Consider the following 22,468-nt stretch of genomic DNA (forward strand, 5'->3'; position numbering starts at 1 on the left):
ATCAGACCCAAGACCTAAGATTCATTTGGACAGCTCCATGTGGAGGAAAAAGAATGGATGCTTTGGATCCATCTAGTTGTCCCTGGACTCAAGACTAAGGATCCTGTCCAATATAAACGACTGGGTTCAGTTTTATTAAACAATGTCTTTTTGACTTAGATGATGTCAATAAGTTGTCATGTGCTGTAAAAAGCTGACTCTGCAGATGGGTTCTGATCTACCACCCACTTCAGACAAAATATGTCTGCCTCAAAGTTTTCTTGAAGACAAAGTTATTTTTTATATTTCCTTATATAATTTATATCCAACTTTCTCTTATCAAGAAGATGCTATATATTATCTTTTTTGTTTAACAACTGACATCTACATATCTTCAACTGTGCCTGCCTTAAATAATTTGTTATATATTTGGATTTGTTTTATATTGTAAGCAGAGACTGATTTTTCTTTTTCCAGCTGCCCAGAGTCAAATAACCACATAGAAACTATTTTAACTACAACACTGTTTGACCAATAACTTAGGTATATTCCTAGCTAGCTCTTAAACCTTAAAATAACTCATTTTTATCAATTTGTGTATCACCATGAGGCTGTGGCCTACTGGTAAGGTTCTGGCATCTTTCTCCTTTAGCAATTACATGATGTCTCTTTGACTCTGCCTTTTTTCTTCCTGCCTTCATTTTAGTTTTCCTGACAGCTCTATTCTGCCCTGGCATAGGCCAAAGCAGCTTTTTTTATTAACCAATGGTAATAAAGCATATTCATAGCATTCAGAGGGGAATCCCACATCAATATATTATTAATCCTCCATAGAAGAAAGAAATGAACAAGGCTATTCCAGCCAATTGTATACAATTAGGGTCGAAAGGTTTGGGGAAAACTAACACATACACACGCGCGCGCGCACACACACACGACTTAAAAGGGGCTTCCATTTATGCAGGTAAGAAAAAACTTGGGAAAAAAAGCAAAGAAGAGGTAATGTCCTCAATGACTTCTAATGAGGATTAAAAAACATGAACAACATGGCTTTCATCTAAGGCTATAATTACAGGTCAGCATTAAAGATCTTTAGCTCTGAGGATTTTTCCCCTGCGAGTTCTTGTTTACAAAGATTGTTCCCTCATCCCAAACCATTGATATGTATAAAGCTCTTGTTAAGATGTAAACTCATTTACTCAGGATTTGTGAGGCCAAACAAAACCATAAAAGTTTAAAACCAAGTGACAAAAAGTTCAAGGAAGTTCCCCAAGGTTTACAGAGGATGTCTTGAGACGAGTTTGTTAATTCTTAAGGTGATAGTACTCTGCCCATGTTGACAGAAACTGACTATAAAAAATGTATATCTGATCACTTATGTCTGTGTTGATGTTATAAGAAGGTTGCTTGTTTGTTTCCAGTTTCCCAGACTCCCAAAGTAACTACTCAGAAACTGTATTACTTAAATCACTGCTTGACCCATTAGTTCTAGCTTTTTATTGGCTAGCTCTGACATCTTAATTTAACCCATTTCCATTAATCTGTGTATCACCACGAGGGTGTAGCTTACAGGATAAAGTTTCAGCGTCTGTCTCCGGTGGGGCTACATGGCTTCTCCCCACTCTGCCACCTTCTTCCTCTGAGCATTCAGTTTAGTTTTCTCCGCTCACCTCTGTTCTGCCCTTCTCCGCTATAGGTTCAAAGCACTTTCTTTATTTATTAATGAAAATCACAGCATTCAGAGGGGAATCCCACATCACCTCCCCTTTTCTGTTTAAATAAAAAAGGTTTCAACTTTAACATAGTAAAATTCCATATAAAAAAACAGGTATCAAGCAAGAATGACAGTTACAATATTTATATCTACTTTATCTTTAATCATAATTAAGGAAAACTATAGCTATAAATTTCTTCAACTCCATCAAAGACTCCAGAAGGATATAATATTACCTAAGTAAACAGGCTCAAAGCACTTTCTTTATTAATGGTAATCACAGCATATAGAGGGCAATCCCACATCAATTAAGCTTTAACCCCTTAGGGAAACCGAGTCACAACAATAGTTCTGGTCATGATTAACTGTACACATTTTTATTCTTTTTTAAAAATATTTTTATTTTATGTGTATTGGTATTTTGTCAGTGTGAATGTCTGTGTTCGATATACAGGCAGTGGCCACGGAGGCCAGAAGAGGAAGTTGAATCCTTTGGAGCTGTGAGTCTCTGTGTAGGTGCTGGAAATTGAACCTGGGTCTTTGAAGTGCAGCTGGTGCTTTTAACTGCTGAGCACCACCCCAGTTTTTATCCTTATGGAAACCATCTTGACTGTTCTTTCCTTTGATTATATTCTTTATGATAAAAATGAGCTTGCTTAAACTGGGCAGTTGTGGTGCACGCCTTTAATCCCAGCCCTTGAGAGCCAGAGGCAGGAGGATCTCTGGCTCTGAGGCCAGCCTGGTCTAAAGAGCAAGTTCCAGGACAGCCAGGGCTATGCAGAGAAATCCTGTCTCAAAAAAGCAAACAGAAAAAAAATGAGCTTGCTTGGTATAAATATAATATCAAATGTTGACATTTAAAAAATCTTACTGACTACTCTCCCGGAGGTCCTGGGTTCAATTCTAAGAAATCACATGGTGACTCATAACCATCTATAATGAGATATGATGCCCTTTTCTGGTGTGCAACCAAAATGTAGGCAGAACATGGTATGCACAATAAATAAATTAAAAAAAAATCTTTAGATATGAAGTTCCCAGTTTCTCTATGGGTTGAATATATGCTTTAAAGTTTATTTTATTTTAATTCTAATTCAAAGAATGTTTCTTCTTTTCTTTTTGGGACAGGATTTTTCTGTGTGTCTTGGAACTTGCTTTGTAGAACAGCTTGACATCAAACTCAACAGAGATCCACCTGCCTCTGCCTCCCGAGTGCTGAGATCAAAGGCGTGGGCCACCACACCAGGCAATAATGCTATTTCTTAAGGTTCAAAAGTTTTAAGAAATGAATCACCTTAATTGATAAAGCACCAATCTTATGGGAGTTTAAATAAGACAATCGAATAAGACCTGTTAGATTTACCGCATATACTCCAAGAGGGATTGGTTGATAAATATGCACGGCAGGACATCCCCAGGCTAAGTAGTACCCTTTCCCTTGAATGTTACACAGATCCCTGAGAGTTAAGTTGCATGCTGACCTCAAAGCAGGAAAAAAGATGCATGGGGAAATAAGACTTGCCAGTCTGTTGCTCCTGTTCCCAGTTGTGCAGGCTGGACCAGTGAAACCTCCTCCTTCTCTACAGGGAAGATGAATTGCTCCTTGTGTCTCACATGACAGGGGGATGGATTCTCTTGCCCAGCAGCGGAGGGTCTTGGAGTCTGTACCCACATTCTAAACAACTCCAGCAATGGAGAGGCAAATAACAATTACTCTGCACTCAGTGTCTCCCGAACTGATGTACAATGACACCATCAACAGAGGAACCTAAGCTTACTGACTGGCATGGAGCCTGTGTGCTCATTCAGTTGGCCATGCCTTTATCCTGGTCTTCACGTTTCTTCCTCTTGGCAAGGCTAATCTCAGGGTGAAGAGGTCAATGCCAGATTCTTGGAGGAATCCCCAGGGGAGTTCTAAATAACTAGAATGCTCTACCAAAGGGCTAGTTCAGCCTGGCAGGCTGAACCGTGGATCCTCATCCAAACACTAAGTTACAGTGTTGTCTGGTGGATCCACCCGACCTGGGTAAAGAAGACAGCTGCCTGAGGCAGAAGGGATGTGGACGGGCAAGCTTCACCAGCCCTTCTGAGTCACCTTCCAGGGAGTTCAAAAGGGACATTTGGAGATGGGAATAGTGTTCCCTTCTTCCCTTTGGGTTCATGTTACTGTTGACTGCAGTGCTTCCCTTAGGGCTAGACTCCACAGCTCCCTAGGATTAGAGCCTGGTCACAAAAATGAAGCTGGCCCCTTGAATGTCCTGGAATTTTCTCTGTAGACCAGGCTAGCCTTAAACTAAGAGAGTCTCCTGCCTCTGCCTCCTGAGTGCTGAGATTAAAGGTGTGCATCGCCTGGCTATTTGCCTTTGTTTGTTTGTTTACTAGTTTATGTCTGTTATATACAGCCTAACATTGTAGATCAGTGGTTCTCAACCCGAGTAATGCTGTGACCCTTTAATACAGTTTCTCATGCTGTGGTGACCCTTGACCATAAAATCAGTTTTGTTGCTACTTCGTAACGACAATTTTGCTCCTGTTATAAATTGTAGTGTAAACATCTGATATGCAGGATATCTGATATGTGACCATTGTGAAAAGGGTCATTCGACTTCTCCCACCCCCAAGGAATTATGACGCACAGGTTGAGAACCACGGTTGTGGATGGGGCTATTCCTCCATCATTCCAGGTTTCTTTGGGCCCTTATATGGTTAACTCAGTTGTCAAATGAACTGCTTTGAGGGCTGGACCTCGATACTGCAGTCCACAGAGGGATTTACACTCTCCTGTGGGAAGAATGCTGCTTTTACATCAGCAAACCAAACCTTGTTAGGGATGGGGGCCTAAAGGCTCAGGGACCAGGCACTAAAATCCAACTGTGAGTCTTTTCTTCTGGTTGGACGCCTGGGTCCTCCCATCCTGGCTCCTCCTGGTACTCCCCCACTTCCTCTCTACCCTCTTCATGCTCACATTTTTGCCTGTCTTTTAAGCCTTTCACAGAAGCTTCTCTTGGATCACCTCACTGCAACTGCTTGGTCTGTCCCACAAGACAAAATCAAGGCAATATTTCTTTTAGACTCACTCTGAATTCCGTGGCCCTAGAATCACTGCCTGCCCCTCTCCCACCAGTAGGAAGTAGTAAGACAGAAAAATGACACCTCCATCATTCATATAGAAAAGGATCAGAATAAGGGGGGTGAAATAAAGGGTCCCCACCCCCACACCATGCCAAAGCCAAGGCCCTGAAACCTAGCTCAGAGTTCCAGCAAGCCAGATGTTTGGGGACAGCAGAAGAAAAGCAGCTGCCCCCTAACCCAGACACTTGGTGTTTTCAAAGGAAGACTACAGATCCTTTAGTTTCAAAAACAGCTTGTCTAAGGGAACCAGCTAACTCCCCATTCTGTCCCTAATGAACGTTCAGTTCCTTCTCCCCTAAGCTACAAACCCCCCAGCTCGAAGCCTGTAAAATCTACAGTCTCCTGAACTCTGGTCACTGAGTGACTGGGTCCTGTGGCCTGTCCAGGGGTGTGGTAAGAACTTGAGAAGTTACCTCTCTGGTGTTAAATAAAGCCTGCTTCCTCTGTTTAAGATTGTTTGAATTCTCATTTTTTGTTTCTCCTCACCAATTTAATTCTTACATATTCTTATAGAAAGTGTAGATTTTCCAGACCTGACTTTGGAATTGGCCAGTTTCTTTTCCCTGGTTGATTCTATCAGGAAGTTATATCTTCCTCACATACTAGGCATGCTTAATGTTTTGTAGCTGAGCGAGTTCGTCATGATGGCACACACCTGGACGCCCAGTATTTGGTACGGTGAGGCAGGAGGATTGCGAGTATGAGCAAACCTGGGCTACCTAGGGGATCTTAATATTAAAAATACAGCTGCGTGAATACATGTGGAAAATGAAAACATTGAGACTTATCAACCTAATGAACAGGCCCGGTCTACAGCATAAAATGTTAATTGTGATTTAGAATTTCCTTATTAGGCCCTAGGATGAACTGTGAGTAGGTTCAGTGGTCCCTCTAAAGGTGGGGGTGGGTGCAAGAGATAATTGAGCAGTTCCAAAAGGCACTTTCTTTTTAAAAACATATTTTTCTTTTATTCTTCGTTCATATATTATATTCCTACTGCAGTTTCCCCTCCTTCTACTCTTCCTATTCCTTCCCCCAACTTCCCCTCTTCCCCAGACCCACTCTTCCTCTGTTTCCCTTCAAAAGAAAAAAAAAAAAGAGCAGGCCTCCTAGGGATATTAACCAAATATGGCATAGCAAGTTACAATAAGACTGGGCACAAACCCTCATATCCATGCTGGATGAAACAACCCAGTAGGAGGGAAAGAGTCCAAAGAGTAGGCAAAAAAGTCATAGAGGCACTCTGTCACTTCAGCTGTTAGGAGTCCCACAAAAGCACCCAGCTACACAACCTTAATGTTTATTCAGAGGACCTGGCTCAAATGCTTGGCCTATAGGGAGTGGCACTACTAGGAAGTATGTCACTATGGGGATGGGCTTTGAGGTCTCATGCTTAGCCATGCCCAGTGTGGGGCACAGTTCACACCCTGTTGCCCATTGATCAAGATGTAGAATTCTCAGCTGCCTTTCCAGCACTATGTCTGCCCGCACACTGCCAGGCTTCCCTCTGTGATGACAATGGACTGACCATCTGAAACTGTAAGTGAGCCCCAATAATGTTTTCTTTAGAAGACTGGCTGTGGTCATGGTGTCTCCTCACAGCAATGGAAACCCTAATTAAGATAGTCTGTGATTAGCAGAAAAGTCGTCCCCACCCCTTTAAAAGACTCAGTATCCAAGTTACCAAGCAGGTAAGCTTGAGAATTTCTTCAACAAAGCATTTAGAATGCAGTCTCTTTAGGCTTATAGCACAGAATAGTAGTCAAGCTCGGGTACCCAGCAGCTTTAACATCTGGCTTTAAATCACAGCAGCCATCTTTTATTAGCATTGGCAACCTTGGGAAAATAGCTTACTCTATCTTTGTAAAATGGAGGTACTAACAGCACAGGCCTTCTAATATCACTGTGAGGATCAAGGAAAAACATAACATGTGGCACTTTTGAGAAGTATTCATAAAGTACTGACTTTAAGTGGCAGATTTTCTATAAACATGTTCTTCCATGTTTATAGGTGCAGATTGTTTATGTGACAGAAAATGCGAGCGGAATAAGCTTAAAGTGTTGTGGTATTGAATAATAATCAAAAAAAGTCTCTGGGCCTGGAGAGATGGCTCGGCATGTAAAGGTGCTCGCTGCCAAGCCTGCCTACCTGAGTTCAATTCCCCGAAACACACACCCACACACACCCACACACACACACCCATGGATAAAGGAGAGAACTGACCCCTGCAAGGTGTCCTCTTGCTTCCATGTGTGTGCTGTGACATATCATGCGTGCTCAAACACACAGCAGTTAAATTAATGCAAGAACATTTTAAAAAATAACATGTTTTATCAGAAAAAGGGATAAGGATTGTGGCGTTTATACTATAATAAGTATTTACCAAACAGATTTCAGGAAGCATTTTTGAGTATTGTCTCTCTATAAGGCCTGAAGATTTAATCTTTCTCATTTAGGTTTGTCCTAAAACCCCATGGTAGAGGGAGAGAGCTTGGAGAAGTTGAGGGCCTGGCTGAGATCACAGTCCTAGCCAGGGTTCCTATTGCAGTGATGAAGCACCATGACCAAAGCAACTTGAAGAAGAAACTTCCATAGCATGTTCATCACGGAAGGAGGTCAGGACAAGAATTCAAACAGAGAAGGAACCTGGATGCAGGAGCTGATGCAGAGGCCATGGAGGAGTGCTGCTTCCTGGATTGCTCCTAATGGCTTGCTCAGCCTGCTTTCTTTTCTTTTCTTTTTCCTTTTTGAGACAGGGTTTCTCTGTAGTTTTGGGGTCTGTCCTGGAACTTGTTCTGTAGACCAGGCTGACCTCAAATTCACAAAGATTTGCCTGCCTCTGCTTCCTGAGTGCTGGAATTAAAGGCATATACCTTCTTCTTCTTCTTCTTCTTCTTCTTCTTCTTCTTCTTCTTCTTCTTCTTCTTCTTCTTCTTCTTCTTCTTCTTCTTCTTCTTCTTCTTCTTCTTCTTCTCCTCCTCCTCCTTCTCCTTCTCCTCCTCCTCCCCCTCCTCCTCCTCCCTTCCTTCCTTCCTTCCTTTCCTCCTCCTTCTCCTTCTCCTCCTCCTCCTCCTCCTTCTCCTCCTCTTCCTCCTCCTTCTTCTTTCACTTCATCTTCTTCCTCTTCTTCTCCTCCTTCTTCTTCTTTTGAGACAGGGTTTCTCTGTGTAACCACTCTGGCTGTCCTGGAACTCAGTTTACTTTCCTATAGAGCCCAGACCCACCAGTCAAGCAGTGGCACCATGCATAATGGGCTGGGATTTCCCCCAACAATCACTAATTAAGAAAACACCCTGCAGGCTTGCCTACAGCCCAGTCTTAGGGAGGCATTTTCTTAATCGAGTTTCTCTCCTCTCAGATGACTTGAGCTTATGTGGAGTCGACATAAAACTATCCAGTATAATCCCAAAGCTTGTGAATTGAAGTAACAGAATTCAGATGGTCCCTGGTTTATTTTAATTTTATTTAAAAAAATGTTGTTGTTGTTATGTGTGTGTGTATGTGCATACATGCATCTTGCTAAATGTGTGTAGGTCAGAGGTCAGCTTTGTGGCGTCACTGCTCTCCTTCCACTTTCACATGGGTTCTCAGGATTGAACTCAGGTCACCAGGGCTTGCACAGCAAGTGCCTTTACCCATGGAGCCATCTCACCAGCCCTCTATTGTTATTATTATTATTATTATTATCATCATCATCATCATCTTATAGTAAATGTTGTGGAAAATGTTTCATCTTAAAACATCCACATACATATATACACAGACTCCAGCACAGAACACCTGTTACTTCACACGGAGCCTTTCAGGAACATAGATGGTGACCAGATGCTTCAAATTTCTAAGCTGAACCTCGCCAGCACCGTGTTATCAAGCCCGTGAATGGGTTCCATGCCATTGTTCATTTTGCAGTTGTAGATTGCAGTAGCATGCTAGTCCTTCACCCTGTAGCAAAATACCCGAGATTGTTAACCTTGTGGCTTTGGGACGGCTGTAGCCCTGTAGAGCCTGGGGGAAGTGAGGTGGAGGAGGCCTGAAGGTACTGGTCTCTCTCTTTCAAGGGCGTGTCTCCAGTAACCTAACTTCCTTGAACTAGGCCTCACCTACTGAAGCTTCCACCACTTCCTGGTAATACCACAGGTTAGACCAAGCCTTCAACACACCAGTCTTTGGATGACACTCAAGATCCAAACAGTATCAAATAGGATGAGAACATAATATTGTTCCCAGAAATCACCCGTCTCCCCATCTCTGGGGTGCTGCCTGGCTGGCCCACCAGTAATAGTGAGTGTGCCCTCCTAAGAGAGCCAACCTCTTTCCCAACTAGAGCTCACTTTAAAAAGTGTGACCAGCCAAACACCAAGGGCCCACGACCCTCACAGTCTTTACTTTGGTTCTTACATCATAGAAGTGGAAGTCGCTAGAAACCAGTTTTTTCTGATTTAGGTGTTTCTTTTTGTCGACTCTAAAAGAGAGAGTAGAAGTCACTTTTCAGAATGTTTGGTACCCAATCAAGATTTGGGTGACTATTGTTGAAAATCTAGATGCTTGGGGATGGGTGTTAGCATGTTTAGTGAGCAGGAGACCCTGGGCTCCCTCCCAGCCCTGCGAAATGCTGTTCTTAGTTATTATTGTTATTGTTAATCATTATTATTGGTAATAATAATAATAATAATAATAATAATAATAATAATTGGTTTTTCGAGACAGGGTTTCTCTGTGCAGCCCTGTCTGTACTGGAATTTGCTCTGTAGACCAGGCTGGCCTTGAACTCACAGAGATCTGCTTGCTTCTGCTTCTGCCTCTGCCTTCTGCTTGCTGGGATTAAAGGCATGTACCATCACCACCCAGCATGACTGTATATTTTTACACTTAAATATGTAATAATAGGTTTTTCACAGAAAAAACTTAAAATCTTTTATCTCATCCTATAGACTTTTTAATGTGATTCCCTCCCTACGTCTCCAGCTTTTTTGATACATTTGTGTGTGTGTGTGTGTGTGTGTGTGTGTGTGTATGTGTTGCTACACCAACTCTTATTTGTCTTTCAAGGCTCATCCTAACATTTCTCTGTGCCCGAAGCATCTTAGACATACTTCAGGGTCTTGAACAGAATCACTCGATTCTAAATCCAATACTTTCTCCGGTACACTTGTAACTTGGAAGCATGTCACGGTATCAGGAAAGAAATCTGGTTTAATTCATTGAAACAAGCACGAGCTATAAGCCACAATTTGACTGTGACGCTAGACTGAACCTTGGGACTGCTGATGGCCTGTTGTGTCCTATACGGCTTGCTTGGATAAGTTAAAGCCAGATGTTACTAGCCACGCACTCCCACCAACGACCAGCAAGTTATCACACATTCTAATGGCTCAGGTGAATCCAGACTGCTTTTGTGTGATTTGGGTGCCAAACCGATGCTGCAAACTTTAGTTTCACTAAAGTAATGAAAAAAAATCAAAAACAGCCATTGGTATAGCGGATTTGATCATGATTAGAACCGGAGAAGAGAAGCAAACAATTCCCTGATGCCTGGAAATCCCCTGTTCTCCATGAAAATCTCTGAGCACAACATGGGTACCACACCCCTCACAACCTAGTAAAGATCCAATCCTCGAGCTCAGAGAAAGGATGCTTTGACAATCTGAGCTCCCCTCCATCCATTGACCGGTGAGTTCAATTTCCAGCTCACTCCGGAATGGTCTGGCTATTGTGGGTGTTATTGTGTAGGAAAATAGCTGGTTTTTCCTACAACGTTGAAAGCTCACTGGGAGCAAAGAACCCCTGATGCCTCTCGCAAGGCTTTGACTCTTCCGTAGCCTCCCAAGTTTATGTGTCTAGAGGTGGGGGTCTTTGAAAGGCGAATGGCTTGTGTAGGCTCGGATCTAATCAGTGACTCAGCTCACTGACAGGGTCATAGAAGAATGGGGTTGTGAGGAGGGGCTTGGCACTCGCTGCTTCCTGACCCTCAAGATGAGCTGAGCAGCTTTGTTCCACTGTGTGCTTGTTCCCTGCCGCGATAATCCATGGAACCAGTGACTGTGGACAGAAACCTCTGAGACCATGAGTCCAAATGAATTTTTTCCTCCTCATAGGTTGGTCATCTCAGGCATTTTTGTCACATCAGCAGAAAACTTGCTGTGATGCTATGACAGAGTTTCGTGGTCTCCGCATCGCTGTCGTTGTAGGCTGGGTAACTCTTCCCCGCCTTTCCCTGCCTCCTGGCGAGTACAGAGTAGGGAACTCTCCTCTGTGGTGTAAGATGACGAGGGACCGCTCTGGTGTCTATCCCTAGGGGCCAGCAGCAGTCCGCCTCACCCGGTTCTGCCAACAAATATGTCTCAGGTGTGCCAAAGGTTCATCTCCACCCCTCTGTATTGTCACCAAAGTGTCCTAGCTGAGAAGCATCACTGTGAGGTTTTAAAAGTGAGGCAATAAGCTGGGTGGTGGTGACGCACACCTTTAATCCCAGCACTCGGGAGGCAGAGGCAGGCGGATCTCCATGAGTTCGAGGCCAGCCTGGTCTACAAGAGCGAGTTCCAGGTCAGCCAGGACTACACAGAGTAGTGTAGGCATTAAGAACAAGAAGGGAGGCCTGCCGTCTTCCCAAGTCTGCTACACTGCACTGATGTGGCTTTGCACAGGCCATGCTACAAGAGTTGAGGGTGGCTGAGATGTGGGCCTGGGTTCATGGCAGAAACGCATTAGCTTTCCGTCACTGTGATAAAAACGCCTGGATAAAGAACTCCAAAAAGTGAAGGTTTATTTTGGTTTATGGCATCAGAGGTTTCAGACCGTGATTGCTGGGCTGTGCCATTTTTGGTTTGGTAGGTACCATATGTCACGGCAGGGATGTGTGGTGGGAAGAGATCAGTGTGCCTCATGCTGGCTAAGATGGAGCCAGAGAGGAGAGCGGAGAGCAAGGAACCAGGGTTCAATCAACCCAACAACTCCTCAAAGAACACTTCTTCTCCAGCGACCTATCTTCCACGAGGCCCAGCGTCCTAAGGGTGCCCTCATACCCTATAGCAGCACAAGCCCTTAGGGGGCATAGTGAAGCTCCAAACCCACAGAACCCATGAGAAGTTCCAGAGGAAGATGGCTGATGGGGAGTTCTAGGTTCCTCTAGAACTCAGGAGAACAGAACCCACTGTCTAGGTCAGTAGTTTTCAATTTATGAGTCGAGACCCACTTTGGCAAACCTCTATCTCCAAAAATATTTACATTACAGTTCATAACAGTAGCAAAATCGCAGTTACGGAGTAGCAACAAAACAAATGTTATGGTTGAGGGTCACCACAACATGAGGAACTGCACTAAAGGGTCACAGCATTAAGAAGGTTGGGAATCACTGGTTGGTGGTTGGTGATAGGTGAGATGGAACATTGGTGTGTTGTAAGAAATACAGATGTCAGTCCATCCTACTGAACCGAATTCCAAAGAGGCGAATCACTTGCTCCTTGGGAAGATCACACTTGGGGAGAGGTGGAGCTGTAAATCCTGGGAGGGAAGACTTTAATGCACTTGGAAATCAGGCCTGAAATACCCATAATGTTTGTCAGTCCAGATTTCGGTGTCCTTAAGTAAGTGTACAGGGCGTGGGGAATGAAATATGGCAGGTATTTGATTTAAAAAGCCTGCACAGATTTAATGTCCTGATAAAATGTATTAAATCTTTTAAGGTTTTAATGAATCTAGTATGTGTTTCATAAATCAAGATCTCTGCTAAGCCGTCTCCTGGTTTAATAAGAGCAAACTAGGAAATTGCTCTAAGCAGAAGCAAAATGCATTTATATCACACTGAAAAGTAATAGATTTTTAAGCTGAGGGGGTCTTTCTGGGCCTTTTAAGCTGTTTGCTTATTACATTGCTCCAACTCCTCCAAATATTAAACCACAGGCAAGCATGTGCTTAACCGTATCAAGATGTGGACTAGTACAAAGGTAAATCTTCTTTGTAAGAGGAAAGAAAGCGAAACCAGTGTTTCCTTCACGTCTTAGCCCTCAGACGAGGACCATCCTGATTTCTGAACTTAAACTTGGCTTTGTGGATCTCCCTTAAGGTGAGGGTTAAAATAGCGTTTTCCCCCTTCTGTTCTTGGGGTGGCACTCAAGTACTTGTTCATGCTACTATGCCAGTGCCCTACTTAGGAGCTGAAGCAGGCACCCTGCTTTGGAAATCTTTCTTGATGATTTTAAGCTTTCTCTACTCGGATTGCTCTGACACCCTCACCCCCTAAACACATTTCAGACTCACACAGTGAGTATGTAAAATCGGTCTTGAGATTTACAGCTGACCAGAGTGGTTGCCAAGGGTGATGGACCCAGATGCAGCTGTCCAGCGCAAGCCTTCACACAATCATTCGCCTCGCTCTGCCGCCTAGGCTGTGTGTGAGGTTTGTCCCTACTCCTCTTCCTCCTTCCGGTTCTACTGCTCAAGCTCCAGGGTGGCTATGGAGAGACCTTGGGGACCTAGGTGTCACAGATGAGTATCTCCAGCAAGGCAAGCCAGCACCCCACTCCCCAGCTTCCTTTGTAGGTGGGTGAGGTTCGGGGTGAGATGGTGGTTGGAGAGTTGGGGGAGGTGGCGGTGGAGGAATGAAGGGGGGTAGGGCTTGAACATTCCAGCGCACAAAAGCTGGCAAGGCTCGTGAGCTCTGCAGGGGAGGGTGCAGGCTCCATAAAGCTCAGTGTGGAGAAGCCTGTCCAACCTCATTAGCTGTCACGGGCAACAATACTGATCTGGCAATAAAGGCGATTCCAAACCTGTTGGTCATTAATCACCCGCCTGACAGTTGCGAATGGAAGTGGAAAAACTTCACCCCCTCTCCCGTACCCTCCCCCCCTCCTGTGGCCCACTGGAGTTTAGAGTTTCCTCTGGGTAGATGTGTGGTTCCCTGCTCCGCCCTGGTCTCTTCTCCCATGGCGGCTTTTCCAGGGCCCTTTGCAGTGTAGAGAGGCCACAGGACGGCAGAGCCTGGAAGCCCAGCAGTGCTTCTGCGCACAAGGATCAGAGGGGAATGAGAAAGTTGGAAGGGGCCTAGCCTCCAGAGCCTACCTTGTGCCCTTGGCAGCCATGAGATCTGGAGGCTTGTCATCAGTTTTCTAGGCCACCTTTCCATACCCCCCGGGTCTCCGCCACCGAATGCCAGCATCCTTTCTTTTATGTTCTTTCTTGGCCCCTACCCTCCACTCCCAAATAAGCAGAATCTGTTCTCAGGGAAACTTCATCACCATCTTTTCCCCTGCATCTTTTCCATTCCCAGAGGCCCTTGTTCTTCCCAGGTTCATTCCTAGTAGGGGCATATGGTGAGAAGAGGTGTCTGGTTTGAGAGAGGGAAAGTGTGTGTGTGTGTGTGTGTGTGTGTGTGTGTGTGTAGTGACAGAGGTGTGGGGGAGCCCCTGAAGTCAACTCACACGGAGAGCGGCCTGGCTACATGCTCGGTCCCTCTGGCTTATATGCGCAGAGAAAGGGCCCAGAGGAAGAAAGCGGAGTGCAGAGAATCCTCCCACGGGTCATCTAGGGGACAGCCTGGTTCTTAAGGTCACATGGCAGGTGCTCCAGAGCCCTTTACCAAGTTGCCACTTGGAAGGAGGACATTGGACTTCTGCTCTGTCTCACAGCAGGTAGAGGGACACGGGGTGTGAGGGTTAGCCAAGACGTTCTGAGACAGTGGCCTCAGAGTGCTGCTATGCTCGGGCATTGGAGACCAAGCGGATTGCTAGTGCCAAGGAGGGAGGAATTGCGACATAGTTTCCAGCGGCTGGAAATAGCCGTTTACTTCCCCACACCTTCCTGTGGCCTGGGGTTTCCTAGGGACCAGGGGCCTTGGCTGCCTTAGTTGGTGCTGTCTGCTCTGTCTGTGAACTGACTTCTCACTACTCCTCAGAGCAGTAGGAAGAGGATGGCAGCTTCTGGTCGCAGTTGGTTCGTAGAGCTTCCTCTGAGGAGAATAAAATGGAGAGGACTGTGAGGCGGACCATAGTACTTCAGCCCATTTCCCAATTTCTTGCACTTCCTTATTTCTCTTGCCCCTTATGTTTTCTCTAATCCTATGCTTATGGGGTTTTTTTTTTGGGAGTGGGTGGGTGTGGGGGGGTTCAAGACAAGATTTCTCTGTAGCTTTGGAGCCTTCCAGCCTGTAGACCAGCTCGGTCTTGAACTTACGATTAAAGGTGTGTGCCACCACTGCCGGGCCCTATGGTTCTTCTTTTTTTTTATTTTTTAATTTTTTGGTTTTTTTGAGACAGGGTTTCTTTGTGTAACAAGCCTAGCTGTCCTGGAACTAACTCTTGTAGACCAGACTCACAGAGATCCACCCACCTCTGCCCCCGAGTACTGGGATTAAAGGCGCACACCACCACCACCTGGCTCTATGGTTCTTCTTAACCCCAGCTACACATCACAGTCACTTTGAAAATATACTGTTGCCTGGGTCTTATTTCCATGCACTGATATATGCATGTATGCACACAACATACATACATACTTTAATTCTCTCTCTGTCTCTTACCTTCCTTGCTTTCTCTCTGTCCTAGGGAACCACCTCACCTGAAATATCTCCTCTTTTCTTTACCCGGTAACTCATTAATAGCTTGTTTGCATTTACATAAGAAAAGAGACAAAAAGCATGGTTCTTCGCTGGGTAAATAATTCACATATACACCTTAGAGAGATCTCTTCTATTATTTTATTTTAAATAATGTATATGTACGTGGGTCTGTGTGTGGGATTGCGTACATGAAGATCAATGGCTGCAGAGCCCCGAGGTGTCAAATCCTTTTGGAGTAAGAGTTACAGGCAGTAGTGAGTCACCTCGTGTACATACTGGGATTAGAACTCAGGTCCTCTGAAAGAGTGATATGTGCTCTTAATTTCTGAGACATCTCCACAGCTCCCATATATATACATATACTCTTTTTTCCATGTGTTTTTACTTTAAGGCTTGGTTTGAAATGGTGCTGCAGAGCCAAGAGGGGAAAGAAGCAGAGAGCAAACCTGGAATGTTGCGTGGAGGAAGAGGGTTGGGACTGAGCGTTGGTTGGTGGCAAGGGTTGGGGAAGGGGGCAACAAGAGTCAAGGGTGCCACAGCCCAGGGAACAGCAATGGCAAGGCAGCAGGGACTGGGATGTTTGGGTGTGCGCTGGGGACAGGAGATAGCATGAAGGATGGGGTAGAGGATACCTTAAGTCCTTTCTCCTCCTTCTTCCTGAACCTGTTCCTCCTAGGAGCCCACAGCAGCACTGTGAGTCTCCCTTGCCAAGTGCTGTCCAGGAGCTCCTTCAGGGCTTGAAACTAATGGGTGGCTCTAGGTCTCTTAATCAGCTGTGTTACACAATTCAATACAATGCAAATCAATCTGATTTCACCTAACCCAGTCCAATTTGGCATATATTTATTAAGTGCCCATTATGTACCCATTCTATGCCTTTGTAAGTCTACTAAATAGATAAAGATATTGGCTCTTCTGATCATAGATTCTTTTCTTTTACAATTCTTCTCTCATATATTACATTCCAACTGCGGTTTCCCCTCTCTCTCCTCCCCTGAGTCCTTATCCCTCATCTTCCTCTCTCCCCAGATCCACATCCCTCTGTCTCCCCTCAGAAAACAGCAAGCCTCCCAGGGACATCAACCAAACACAGAATAGTACGCTACAACAAGACTAGTTACATACCATCGCATCAAGGCTGGGAGGCAAAGTAGGAGGAAAAGGGCCCTTTAAGTAGGCAGAATGTAACATGATGGGCCGGCTTGTTGGGGTTTCCGTCCCGCCCGGTACCCCAACAGCCGGCAAATCCCAAAGAGAAATTACACACAGGACTCCATAAGGTTATAAACTGATTGGCTCATTAGGTCAGGCTTCTTGTTAACTCTTATAACTTATATTAACCCATTATTCTCATCTATGTTAGCCATAATGGCTCCGTACCTTTCTCAGCTGGGCATGTTACATGCTACCTCTTCAGTGGTCTGTGCAGGAGTGGCTGAGGAACCTCTCTGCTTCCCAGAATTCTCCTGTTCTCTTTGCATCACTTCTACTTCCTGTCTGGTTTTCCCACCTATACTGCCTGCCTGGCCAATCAGCATTTTATTAAAATACATGATTGACAGAATACAGACAATTCTCCCACACCATTTCCCTCTTTTTTTTTTTAAACAAAAGAATACCCATAGTTCATTTGTTGGGAATGTGGGCGTAGTATTTCAGGCTACTTCCTGCTGGTTGGGGGCGCTGATAATCTTATGGGGACCTAAAGAAAATTTAGAGTTATAATCAAGTCCTGACTGGAGTATCCTGTGAGTCTTGATCATCTCAGGCAGTAGTCTTGAATCTGTTCTGGATGTAAAACTCAGACATGTGGGCCATCTATTCCTGTCGGAGATTTTTCAGGTGGCCTCCCTTGGTCAAAGGTGATTTTTCTTAACTCTGAATAAATCCAAAGCCTCTCGTTTTCTGTGGAAACAAAAGCAAAATCTCTTCTCCAAAGTAACATACCTTTTGACTTCAATTTTGAAGCCAAGGTATTTTCAAAATGCCTATCTTGGGTTAGTTCAGCATCATTTATAAACAAAAGTCTTTTAGCAGCTGTTGCTCCTTCCTCAGCATTCAAACAATTCAAAGAGAGAATAATAGCATACAGTATTAAGATTCTCTGTTTATTTTCCATCTTTATGCAGCTTTATTTCAACCTCTATTTCTTTTATTTTTACTTTTAACATTTGGCTTTTTGAGACGGGTTCTCTGTATATATCTTTGTCTTGGAATAACTCTGCAGACCAGGCTGTCCTTGAACTCACAGAAATCTGCTTGTCTCTACCTCCCCAGTGCTGGGATTAAAGGCATGTGCTACCACACCTTGAACTCTCAGAGATCTGTCTCTGCCTCCCTGGCATTGGGATTAAAGGCGTGTACTACCACACCTTGAGGTCACAGAGGTCAATCTGCCTCTACCCCTTGAAGTAACAGAGGTCAATATGCCTCTGCCTCCCAGGCATTGGGATTAAAGGTGTGTACCACCACACCCTATTTCTCCCTTTTTTTTCTTTTTTATTTTTAATGACTTTAACCTTTAGCCTCCATATATTTTTAACACACTGTAAACTCTTTAGAGGTTTTCTTTATCTTTGAACCTCTCTTTACTGTATCTCTCTCTCTTTTTTGACTACAAGAGCCTTTAATTTACTAAGCAATATGGAGAGCCATGGCTTTGACAGTTAGATCCAGCTCATTTTTTAACTTTTCAGCCTCATGGCTGAGATATCAGCCAGAGCTGTGTTCACTGCCACAACTCTATGGCGTTTCAAGGTCCTTGTTAGCAAGCAAGCTGCAGCATTCTGCTCACAGACCACACTCAGTCGGACTGCCTGCCTGAAAGAGTCAGAGTTTACCCTGGCAGGACGGCCCAGAAAGACGGCACTTCAAAACAGCGCAGCTTTTTTCCTGCTACGGCTGAAAACCGAAAAGCATGCATTCAACCCTTCATCAACACCGTTTAAGTGCTTCACAGCAGGACCTCCCAAAAGAGCTGCAAGGTTTTGCAGCTAAAGCTGAGTCAGGAAGCCTCTCCTAGACGAGAGCATTTGCTTGCCTCTAGCAAGCAGAGCAGACCCGAGAAATTGCTGCCACCAAGAAACCATGCATAATGCTGTTATTTTGTTCTAGAATTACTTCCCAAGTTGTCTCAGGCTTTATGTGGATACAGTTGTCCACACGTTGGCGCCATTTGTAACATGATGGGCCGGCTTGTTGGGGTTTCCGTCCCGCCCGGTACCCCAACAGCCGGCAAATCCCAAAGAGAAATTACACACAGGACTCCATAAGGTTATAAACTGATTGGCTCATTAGGTCAGGCTTCTTGTTAACTCTTATAACTTATATTAACCCATTATTCTCATCTATGTTAGCCATAATGGCTCCGTACCTTTCTCAGCTGGGCATGTTACATGCTACCTCTTCAGTGGTCTGTGCAGGAGTGGCTGAGGAACCTCTCTGCTTCCCAGAATTCTCCTGTTCTCTTTGCATCACTTCTACTTCCTGTCTGGTTTTCCCACCTATACTGCCTGCCTGGCCAATCAGCGTTTTATTAAAATACATGATTGACAGAATACAGACAATTCTCCCACACCAGCAGAAGAGTCAGTGACCATCCTCACTCCCTCTGTAAGGCATCCTAGAAGAACACCAGCTACTCAGTCAGAGGTCCTGAGTCAGACCCCTACAGGCTCTCTGATCTCTTAAGACCCCACCGAGTCCCACTCAATTGATTCTGTGAACCAAGTTCTCTTGGTGTCCCTGACCCCTCTGGTTCATCCTGTCCTTCCTCCCCCTCCTCAGCAGGACACCCCAAGCTGAGCATAGATTCTTATGGGGAGACATGGACAACAGTAACATGGTGGCTAATATAGAGACAGATTATATAGTATAATGTGAGCTTGTCGGTGAGGGCGCGCATGTGTGGCTGCATAGTCACTAAAGGCATGAAGTAGAAGCAGCCATTCCTCAAGGTAGTAAATAGGAGGTCAGCCTAGGCCTCCCTAAGAAGGAAGACTTGAAGGAAATAAAGAAGTCGTCTAGTGGATACTATAAGAGGAGTGAAGAGAAGTGAAGGCCCCAGGTCTGAGCATGCCTAGCATGGTTGAGAAATAGCATGGTAGTGTAAACGGAGACTGCTCATTCATTTCCTGGCCACTCATACCCAATAATCACATGGAAACTATATTAATTACAACACGGTTTGGCCTATTAGCTCAGGCTTCTTATTAACTAACTCTTACAACTTAAGTTAACCCATTTCTATTAATTTGCGTTTCACCATGAGACTGTGAACATGTAGTTCACACCTATAACCTTAATACTGAGAAGGCTGAGGCAGAAGCATACCCAAGAGTCCTAGGCCAGCCTGCGCTACACAGTGAGCTCTAGGCAAGTATGAACCACAAAGTAAAACCACACTTTGAAGTAAAAAAGAATATGAGTGCTCCAAAAGTCAGATTTCATTGAGATGCCTAAGTTCTGCATATTTGCGGAGAAGAAGAAGAAGAAGAAGAAGAAGAAGAAGAAGAAGAAGAAGAAGAAGAAGAAGACGAGGAGGAGGAGGAGGAGGAGGAGGAAGAGGGGGAAGGGGAAGGGGAAGAAGAAGGAGGAGGAGAAGGAAGAGGGGAAAGGGGAAGAAGAAGAAGAAGAAGAGGATGAGGAGGAGGAGGAGGAGGAGGAGGGCTGGGTGCAACAACTTAGTGGTAGAACACTTGTCTAGCATGCATGAGTCTGCATGCATGATACCATGAGACTGTGGCTTACTGGAAAGTTTCTGGCTGATGTCCTTCTCCTTCAGCAGCTACATGGTGTCTCTCTGACTCCACCTGCTCTCTCTCTCTACATCTCTTCCATCCTGGCTACATTTTGCACTGCTATAGGCCAATGCAGTTTCTTTATTAACCAGTGGTAATAAAACATATTCACAGCATACAGAGGGGAATCCCACATCAGCAAGGAGACCATGTGGCTAGCAGTGAAGCCAATGAAGGAGACCATGGTGAGAGAAATTAGAGATGGGACAGGGCGTTAGAACATAAATGGCCTCAGAAGCCACCTTGATCTTTATTATGAGGTTTCTAACCACTGAGTAGCGTGATCTAACTTGTGGCATTCAAGGATCTCTTTGGCTGTTAAATTAAGAATAGATGAATGGGAGTTTGGAGGAATAGAATAAGACCAAGACAGGCTGATTGTGTGTGTGTGTGTGTGTGTGTGTGTGTGTGTGTATGTTTGTACATGCATGCATATTCATGCTAGGGACTGTTGTCAGGAACTCATGCATGCTAGACAAGTGTTCTACCACTAAGCTGTTGCACCCAGCCCTCCTCCTCCTCCTCCTCCTCCTCTTCTTCTTCTTCTTCCCCTTCCCCCTCTTCCTTCTCCTCCTCCTTCTTCTTCCCCTTCCCCCTCCTCCTCCTCCTCCTCCTCTTCTTCTTCTTCTTCTTCTTCTTCTTCTTCTTCTTCTTCTTCTTCTTCTTCTTCTTCTTCTTCTTCTTCTTCGCAAATATGCAGAACTTAGGCATCTCAATGAAATCTGACTTTTGGAGCACTCATATTCTTTTTTACTTCAAAGTGTGGTTTTACTTTGTGGTTCATACTTGCCTAGAGCTCACTGTGTAGCGCAGGCTGGCCTAGGACTCTTGGGTATGCTTCTGCCTCAGCCTTCTCAGTATTAAGGTTACAGGTGTGAACTACATGTTCACCAGGGCTCGAGTGTAAGATAAATTTGTGTGTGTGTGTGTACATCTCTGTGAGTGTATCTGCATCATATATATTCAGGTACTCAGTGGAACTCAGAAGAGGGTGTTGGGTCCTCTGGACCTGGAGTTGCAAACTGATGTGAGATGCTTGACAGGGTGCTCTTAACCACTGAGCCATCTCTCTGGTTCTTCATTTAGATTTTGGGCTTGACCAGGAAAATCTCAACATTCAGGGTTAGTTTCAACCGTTATTTCCCTTTGCTATAGTTTGGACTTGACATGCTCCCTAAAAGCCCATGTCTTGAGGGCTGCTTGGTTTCCAGCCTGTGAGGGTACTAGGAGGTGGTTGAGGCATTACAAGGTGGGACCTAGTAGCAAGGCGTGCCCTTTGAGGGGATAACGAGAAACTAACCCCTTTCTCTCTGCATCACAGCTGCCATGGAGTAACCAGGCTGCCTCTGTCATGCATTCCTGCCACTATATACTACGCGCTACAGGCCCAAGTCAAAGGGCCAAGTGATCATGGACTAGAGTCTCACCGCAGGCCCAAGCAACAGGGCCAAGTGACCGTGGATTAGAGCCTCTGAAGCTAGGAGTCAAATCTTTCTTCTTCATAAGCTTATTTATCTCAGGCACGTTATCACAATGGTTGAAAACTGATGAACCCCCTGCCTTCATCAGTACGTAAAGACGTGTCAACGTCCTGTACAGAAGGTCACAAGCTTTTCAAGATGGACGTGAGCAAGGCAGCACAGTGCAATAGGCATGCATCCTTCAAAGTGGCCATCTGGAATGGGCAGTGCTTGTTTTGCTGAGTCCTGCTGTGCACATCTGTAATGGCAGCACTTGGGAGGTGGAAGTAGGAGGATCGAGAGTTCAAGGCCAGCCTCAGCTTTATAGTGTATTGGAGGCCAGGCTGGGCTTCAGAGTGAGACTTTGTCTCAAACAATCATGTGACATTTATCACTTCTGCGTTTCCCTTACTGCTGAGCTGGGGCTTGGCAGAGAACACACTCAATAAGAACCTGGGGAGCAGAATTAAACTGTGGGCATGTTAGTGTGGTGTTCATTTGCAAGGCCGTATTAGAAATTCCATTTGGACGTCTAAATAAAGCTTTAAAATTGCTTTGTGTGCCAAAATATTTTAATATCTTTTATTTATTATTTTGCAATCTCATACATGTACAAAATGTATTTTGATCATATTCACTCCCCCCAACTCTTCCCTCCCAATGCCCCTTCAGGAACTTCCCAAGACACCCCTGACCCAATTTCAAGAGCTCTCCCTTTCCTTCCGTGACTCTCCTGAGTCTGTGTGCAGGAATGTAGACTGAGCTTGCTGGCTAGACCCTTGTGCAGTAAACTATGGGGCAATTCCTGAGAGCATCGGCCATGTTGTGTCT

The 22,468-nt window shown here is 44.8% G+C and overlaps 1 long non-coding RNA gene across 1 annotated transcript; it reads left to right on the forward strand.

Moving 5' to 3' along the window:
- Positions 1-12,775: 12,775 nt before the first annotated feature.
- Positions 12,776-22,205, forward strand: LOC146890576 (uncharacterized). The gene is made up of 2 exons (XR_014998630.2): positions 12,776-12,888; positions 21,499-22,205. It is a non-coding gene; the product is annotated as an uncharacterized LOC146890576 (long non-coding RNA).
- Positions 22,206-22,468: the final 263 nt, after the last annotated feature.

Source organism: Myodes glareolus, chromosome 23, assembly GCF_982192425.1.
Source record: "Myodes glareolus chromosome 23, mMyoGla1.1, whole genome shotgun sequence".
NCBI classification, from domain to species: domain Eukaryota; kingdom Metazoa; phylum Chordata; class Mammalia; order Rodentia; family Cricetidae; genus Myodes; species Myodes glareolus.